Genomic DNA, 8,446 nt, shown 5'->3' with positions numbered 1-8,446 from the left:
TCAAACGCAAGCTTATGGCCACGGCAAGCAGCCTCAAGAAAAAGCAGCAACAGCTTAGAGCTGATCAAGATATGCTAGCTGACAGATGGACTGAAGTCCTCGTGGCCGAAGAGTATGAACTCGAACGCCCCTCCGAGAGCTACCCAAAGCGCAGGCTGCTACCCCGATTAGAGGAGGAAGCACCTAAAACTACATCACCAGCGCATGACATGGCCGACCGGCCACCTCGTGGCCGTGACAGAGAGGCCTCTCGGCCCTCCACTCAAGCCGTGCCCCGGCGCCGCTCAAAATATACTAAGGCACGGGAAATGCGCCAGACCTGCGAGACATATTGGAGGACAAGGCAAGGCAAACAAGGTCGATCTACGGATCGCGCGGGCGCCCCACGGCACGTGACGGTGATCGTCACTCCGGATATAATAAATCCGGCTGGGTCGAACACAATAGACAAAGCTCGTTTGAGCTGCGTCGTGATATAGCCCAATACAGAGGCGCCGCACACCCACTATGCTTCATAGATGAAGTAATGGATGATAAAATCCCTGAGGGTTTCAAACTTGTGAACATCGAATCATATGATGGCACAACAGATCCTGCGGTATGGATCGAGGATTATCTCCTTCATATCCACATGGCCCGCGGCGATGATCTACATGCCATCAAATACCTCCCACTCAAACTTAAGGGACCAGCCCAGCATTGGCTTAACAGCTTGCCGGCAGAATCAATCGGTTCTTGGGAGGACCTGGAAGCCGCATTCCTCGACAATTTCCAGGGTACCTATGTGCGACCACCGGACACCGATGACCTAAGCCACATAATTCAGCAGCCAGAGGAATTGGCCAGGCAATTCTGGACACGGTTCCTAACAAAGAAAAACCAAATAGTCGACTGTCTGGACGCAGAGGCCCTAGCAGCCTTCAAGCATAATATCCACGACGAGTGGCTTGCCCGGCACCTTGGACAGGAAAAGCCGAAATCTATGGCAGCCCTCACGACACTCATGACCCGCTTTTGCGCGGGAGAAGACAGCTGGCTAGCTCGCAGCAATAACTTAACCAAGAACCTTGGTAATTCGGACACCAAGGACAAAAGTGGCAGGTCGCGTCGGAACAAGCAAAAGCGCCGCGTTAACAGCGACAGCAACGAAGATACGGCAGTCAATGCCGGATTCAGAGGCTACAAATCCGGTCAGCGGAAAAAGCCATTCAAAAGAAATATTCAGGGCCCGTCCAGTTTGGACCGAATACTCGACCGCTTGTGCCAGATACATGGCACCCCCGAAAAGCCAGCCAATCACACCAACAGGGATTGTTGGGTGTTCAAGCAGGCAGGCAAGTTAAATGCCGAAAATAGAGACAAGGGGCTGCGTAGCGACAACGAGGAGGAGCCCAGGCCGCCGAAAAACAGTGGACAGAAGGGTTTTCCCCCACAAGTGCGGACGGTGAACATGATATACGCAACCCACATCCCCAAGAGGGAGCGGAAGCGTACGTTACGGGACGTATACGCGATGGAGCCAGTCGCCCCAAAGTTCAACCCATGGTCCTCCTACCCGATCACTTTTGATCAAAGGGACCACCCCACTAGCATCCGTCATGGCGGGTTCGCCGCATTGGTTCTAGACCCAATTATTGACGGATTTCATCTCACAAGAGTCCTTATGGACGGCGGCAGCAGCCTAAACCTGCTTTACCAGATACAGTGTGGAAAATGGGCATAGATCCCTCGAGGATTGAGCCCACCAAAACGACCTTTAAAGGTGTCATACCAGGTGTAGAGGCCAACTGTACAGGCTCAGTCACACTTGAAGTGGTCTTCGGATCTCCGGATAACTTCCGAAGCGAGGAGTTAATCTTCGACATAGTCCCGTTCCACAGTGGCTATCACGCACTGCTCGGGCGAACCGCATTTGCAAAGTTCAATGCGGTACCACACTACGCATACCTTAAGCTCAAGATGCTAGGCCCTCGAGGAGTAATCACGGTCAATGGAAACATCGAACGCTCCCTCCGAACGGAGGAGCACCGGTGGCCCTCGCAGCGGAAGTACAAAGCAGACTCTCTAGGCAGTTCTCCAGTCCGGCCGTTAAAAGGCCGGACACTGTCAAGCGCGCCCAGAGTAACCTACAACAAGACCGCCTGGCACATTCTGAGCAGGCGTAGCAATGCGGCCCCAACCCCAGCCCTCGCGAAATAGCGAAACCAGTGCTTCGCGTACATAACTACGCTCTCGAAATACCATGGGCACAGGGGGAGGGGCACCATCACGGCACGCCCAAAACACGGCTTAAACCATACTAGGGGCTGTCGAATTCTTTTTTTAATTTTCTCTTACTTTCAGGACTCCATACTTCGGACGACCTGTTCGGCAATTCAACTGCCGCACAAACGATGCAAGAACCAGGGAAGCAGACAAGCCATGCAGCATTATGGAACTCCCAGGCGGTCTCTATCACGAGCAGTATACCTGTTTTGCATACAATTCCGTGGCCTACCCCTGGACCGGACATGTTAAATAGTCCAACCTTTTGCTTATCGCGCTATTTGTATCGTTCCGCTTTGATCGCAGCCTTTTTAAACAATGCATAAGTTTTTATCTATTTTTGCATTACTTTTTTATGAATATATGTTCATTAATGACATGTTGCACCCGTACACTGCGGTACGGCAAATACGCCAGGGGCTTCAGTACCCCCCAATATGTTGTGAGAAGTCCAAACACTTTCACAAGTGCGGCATCCCGAACTTATAGCATTATATGCATTGGCTCCGAATCATGTCTTGGGTCAATAGTTGGGTTTGCCCGGCTCCTATGTTTTGGTGCCTTACGTTCCGCTATATCGGCTAAGGTAGCACTAGGAGAACTACTGCGATTGTGCCCTAGTTGAGCTGGGTTGAGCACCTCAGTAGAGAAAGCTAAAACTGACTGTCATGATGAAGCGAGAGACCGGTCGCTGTTCGAGAGGTTTTTTGAGTCCCTAAAGACTTATGCCGCTTAGAGCGAGGAGTCGGCTTTGTCCGACCAAGGCGTGGATAGCGCCCCGAACTCGGTCTTCCGAATACTAGGGGATTCGCCGAAATTTAAAATTATAGAGTTCTATGGCTAAGTGAGAGTGTTCAAGCATTATAGTCTGATTGCCTTGTTCGTTGTGCTGAGCGCCTCCCTCAAAGGACCCAAACATGGGAAAAAGAGCGCTCAGGTTTATCCCGAACACCCCAGCACTAGTGGCATGGGGGCAGAAGCCGACAACTGGCCATCTCTCAATTTTTGATAAATGGCCGCACAGAAAGTAATATTTTAAATTCAAAAAGCATTGCTTAGCGCATATGAACAAGTTTTCAGCGCACAGGACAATACGAGCGAGATTACTCAAAAATTACATCCTTGGTACATTCATCCGCCATAAGGCGGGCACCCTTCAGAACGTCCTTATAATAGTTCTCGGGTTTGCGATGCTCTTTCCCCGGCGGTGGCCCGTCCTTCACAAGCTTCTCACCGTCCAGCTTGCCCCAGTGCACCTTAGCGCGGGCAAGGGCCCTCCGGGCACCTTCGATGCAGACGGAGCGCTTGATGACCTCGAGCCGTGGACAGGCCGCCACCAGGCGCTGCACCAGTCCGAAGTAGCTCCCAGGCAGAGCCTCTCCAGGCCACAGCCGAACTATGAGGCCCTTCATAGCCTGTTCGACCACCTTGTGGAGCTCGACCAGCTGCTTCAGCTGGTTGCTCAAGGGCACAGGGTGTCCGGCCTCAGCATACTGAGACCAGAACACCTTCTCCGTCGAGCTGCCTTCTTCGGCTCGGTAGAATGCGGCGGCATCGGACACGCTACGGGGAAGATCTGCGAATGCTCCTAGAGAGCTCTGGATTCGGGTAAGTAACAAGTAGCTCACTTTTACATGTTTGCTTTGCATAAAGAATGCCTTACCCGCTGCTATCTTTTTCACCGCATCCAACTCCTGGAGGGCCTTCTGGGATTCGGCCTTGGCAGACTTGGCAGTTTCGATGGCCGCCGCGAGCTCGGACGCTTGCGTCTTGGAGTCAAGCTCCAAACTCTCATGTTTTTTCATGAGAGCCTGAAGCTCTTGCCGCGCCTCGCCGACCTGCGCCTCAAATTTCTCCCACTCGATGCGCTCCGAGGCCGCTCTCTTCTCGTCCTCGGACAGCGCCTGCTTGAGGGTCGCCACCTCAGTTGTGGCCCCTGCAATAAGCAGCATAATCCTTTCATTTTTTGCAATTGCATCTTTTTATATATATTTTTCTATAAGGTATCTCTTACCTTCTTTCTCCTCGAGCTGCTGCTTGGCAAGGCCAAGCTCTTGCTCGAACCGCTCGAGACCCTGCTTTAGGGCGCCCACCTCCGCAGTCAGTGCGGCGGTCGCTAGCAACGAAGCCTGCATGCGCATATTGACTCTTTTTTGTTAGACTCCTGTGAGATTTATTAGATCCTCTATTCAGCTTTTCTTTCCGAATGCCAAACAGAGCATCAGGGGCTACTGTCTATGCGGTAATATTTTTACATATTTTTTACTTACCTCGAAGCCTGTTAGAAGGCTGGCACAAGCTTCAGTCAGTCTGCTCTTGGCGGACTGAACCTTCTGGATCACCGTACTCATAATAGCACGGTGCTCCTCGTCGATGGAGGCGCCCTTAAGCACCTCCAGCAGATTGTCTGGCGCCTCTAGTTGGACGGAGGCCGCCGGCTTAGTAGGCTTGCTCCTCTTAGAAGGAGGTCGCCTGCCGCAGTCCGGAACCGTTGAGGATTCCGGCGCGGTGTCTGGCACAAAGCCGGACTTGGAGCCCTGGGGGGGTCTTGTCCCCTTTACTCCCAGAGTCCGGGAGGTCGCCTCGCGGCTCCTCCAGGACCACCTCCTCTTGGCCCGGAACTTGTTGCGACGCCACTTCGGCGTCGTCCGCAGCGCAGGGGGAGGCAGCGGGCGGAACTGAATTCACGTCCGATGAATCCAGGGAGCCGCTCGATGACTCGTCGAGCCCGTCCTTGGGCGGGCTGCATAATTATATTCGACATAAGGAAAAGATGTGCAACAAAGGAATATTATGAGTTACTCTGGTATCCGAATACTTATGATTCCGCCAGGCGCTTGGCCCTGTGCGGACACTCCTCTTCGCCCTCGTTGGCGTCGGTGGAGTAGTCCGGAGGGAGGGTCTTCCCCTTCTTGGACCCTTTGGCCTCCCCTGTTGGGGCGGCCTTCCTCTTCTTTCCTCCCCCCGCTGGAGGGGGAGAGGTTTCTTCTTCCTTCTCCTCGTCTTCACGGGAAGAGTGCGTCTCGGATTCGTCGGATGATGAATCCGACACCTCCAGACGCCGGGCACTCTTTCGAGTCCCTGTGGCCTTCTTCTTGGCCTTCTTCTCCGGCACCACATAAGGTGCTGCAACCAGCAGCTTCGATAAACGAGCATTGGCTGGGTCTTCGGGCAAATGAGTCGGACAGTCGACCTGTCCGGACTTCACTTGCCAATCCTGTCAAAGGTAAGGGAGTTTAGATCCCGCATAGAGTCAAACTATGGAAAACCAACATCCTGTAAAAGGTAAAAATAGCTTACCTCGCCAGCGTGACGCTGCGTGCTGAATCCGCGGTCCTCGGAAGCGGATGCGGGAGCCTCGGTGCCTTTGAATAGCACCTTCCAGACATCTTCGTACGTTGTGTCGAAGAGCCTGCTCAGGGTTGGGTGCTGCACCGGGTCGAACTCCCATAGATTGAAATCCCGTTGTTGACACGGGAGGATCCGGCGGACGAGCATGACCTGGACTACATTGACAAGCCTGAGCTGCTTGTTCACCAGGGTTTGGATGCATTTTTGCAGTCTGGTCACCTCTTCTTTGTAGCCCCACGACAGGCCCGTCTCTTTCCAGGACATGAGCCGCGTAGGGGGTCCGGACCGGAACTCAGGGGCTGCGATCCATTCCGGATCGTGCGGCTCGGTGATGTAAAACCACCCTGACTGCCACCCCTTCAGGGTCTCCACAAAGGAGCCCTCGAGCCATAGGACGTTGGCCATCTTGCCCGCCATGGCGCCTCCGCACTCCGTCTGGCTGCCTCACACTACCTTTGGCTTGACGTTGAAGGTCTTGAGCCATAGGCCGAAATGGGGGCGGATGCAGAGGAAAGCCTCGCACACGACGATAAATGCCGATATGTTGAGGACGAAGTTCGGGGCCAGATCGTGGAAATCCAGGCCATAGTAGAACATTAGCCCCCGGACGAATGGGTGGAGAGGAAAACCCAGTCCGCGGAGGAAGTGGGGAAGGAATACTACCCTCTCATGGGGCCCTGGGGTGGGGAGGAGCTGCCCCTTTTCGGGAAGCCGGTGCGCGATGTCGTTAGACAAGTATCCGGCCTTCCTCAGTTTTTTGATGTGGCCCTCCGTGACGGAGGAGACCATCCACTTGACTCCCGCTCCGGACATGGCTGGAGAAGGTTGAGGTGGGAAGTGCAGACTTGGGCGCTGGAGCTCGAGTGCGCGGAAGATGGATAGGCAAAGGAGGAAGAAGGCGTAGGTAAAAAGGTGGATCCTTATCCCCTTATATGGGCGGATGCGACTATGCGTCCCCGCCAGCCTGGTAAAACTCGCTTGTCTCCCAAGCGCCGTGATAAATGGCGCAGTTGGGTTACCCACGTCCGTATTGATGAGAATCCCGTAAATGAGGGGACAGGATCTCTGCTTTGACAAGACGTGCCAAGGAAACCACCTCGCAAAATGCGCTGAGGTGGGGGAGTAAAAACGATTCGAATAAAGGCTTGGCCGTAGTGTGATGTCACGCTACGGAATATGTCAGCAGATTAGATTTGTGTAAATGTTATTCTCTCTATGGCAATATGTGGAAACTTATTTTGCAGAGCCGGACACTATCCTTAGTGTTCAAAATCTTCTACGAAGTACTTGGAGGAGGAACCCGCCTTGCAATGCCGAAGACAATCTGCGCGTCGGACTCGTCGTCATTGAAGCCTGGTTCAAGGGCTACTGAGGGAGTCCTGGATTAGGGGGTGTCCGGATGGCCGGACTATACCTTCAGTCGGACTCCTGAACTATGAAGATACAAGATTGAAGACTTCGTCCCGTGTCCGGAAGGGACTTTCCTTGGCGTGGAAGGCAAGCTTGGCGATGCGGATATTTAGATCTCCTACCATTGTAACCGACTTTCTGTAACCCTAACCCTCTCCGGTGTCTATATAAACCGGAGGGTTTTACTCCGTAGGACAACATGCAATAATCATACCATAGGCTAGCTTCTAGGGTTTAGCCTCCTTGATCTCGTGGTAGATCTACTCTTGTACTACCCATATCTTCAATATTAATCAAGCAGGACGTAGGGTTTTACCTCCATCAAGAGGGCCCGAACCTGGGTAAAACATTGTGTCCCTTGTCTCCTGTTACCATCCGCCTAGACGCACAGTTCGGGACCCCCTACCCGAGATCCGCCGGTTTTGACACCGACAGGGGGGGTGAATAGGCGATTTTTATGAAAGTCTTCAAAACACGGGGGCTTTGAAGACAAACGTTAGAAATGAACCTATTGATATGCAGCGGAAGGTAGACTACACTAGACAAGCCATAGTCAAGTAAGTAATGAAGTGAAAGTACGAAGACTATAAGCAGCTAGGTAGTATAGATCAGGATGGAAGATAGTATGAAGCCAAACAACAATAGTCGTCACACAGTGAAGTCAATCAGATAAAGCAAGCAGGCAATGACTTCACGAAGACAAACTGTAAGTAAAGAGAGGGAGAAGATAGAACTAGTAGCTTGGAGAGGATAGGGATTTGTTGGACCAGTTCCAGTTGCTGTAACAATTGTATGTGTGGTTAGGGAGGCTGAGATTCAACACAGAAGACCGCATTTTCACCTTATTCCCCTTGAGCTAAGGACACTTAGTCCTCGCCCAATCACTCTGGTAAGTCTTCAAGGTAGACTTCCAAACCTTCACAGACTTTGTTCACCGGCAATCTACAATGACTCTTGGATGCTCAGAACGCGACGCCTAACCGGCTGGAGGATTCATAGTCCTCAAGTGTAATAAGTCTTCTGATCACGCGGACAGAAAGACTTTAGTGATGCCTAACACTCTTTGGCTCTGGGTGTTTTGGGCTTTGTCCTCGCAAGGATCTCTCTCTCAAATGCTTCGGAGGTGGGTTGCTCTCAAACGACAAAAGCCGTGCACTAACTCTGAGCAGCCACCAATTTATGGTGTAGGGGTGATACGTCTTCAACGTATCTATAATTTTTGATTGTTCCATGCTATATTATATTCTGTTTTGGATGTTTAATGGGATTTATTATACACTTTTATTATTTTTGGGACTAACCTATTAACCGGAGGCCCAGCCCGAATTGCTGTTTTTTGCCTATTTCAGTGTTTCGCAGAAAAAGAATATCAAACGGAGTCCAAACGGAATGAAACCTTCAGGAACGTGATTTTCGGAAC

Source organism: Triticum urartu, chromosome 6A (assembly GCF_056163025.1).
Source record: "Triticum urartu cultivar PI428250 chromosome 6A, HENAU_Tu73, whole genome shotgun sequence".
Taxonomy (NCBI): domain Eukaryota; kingdom Viridiplantae; phylum Streptophyta; class Magnoliopsida; order Poales; family Poaceae; genus Triticum; species Triticum urartu.
Note: the sequence above shows the minus strand (reverse complement) of the source record.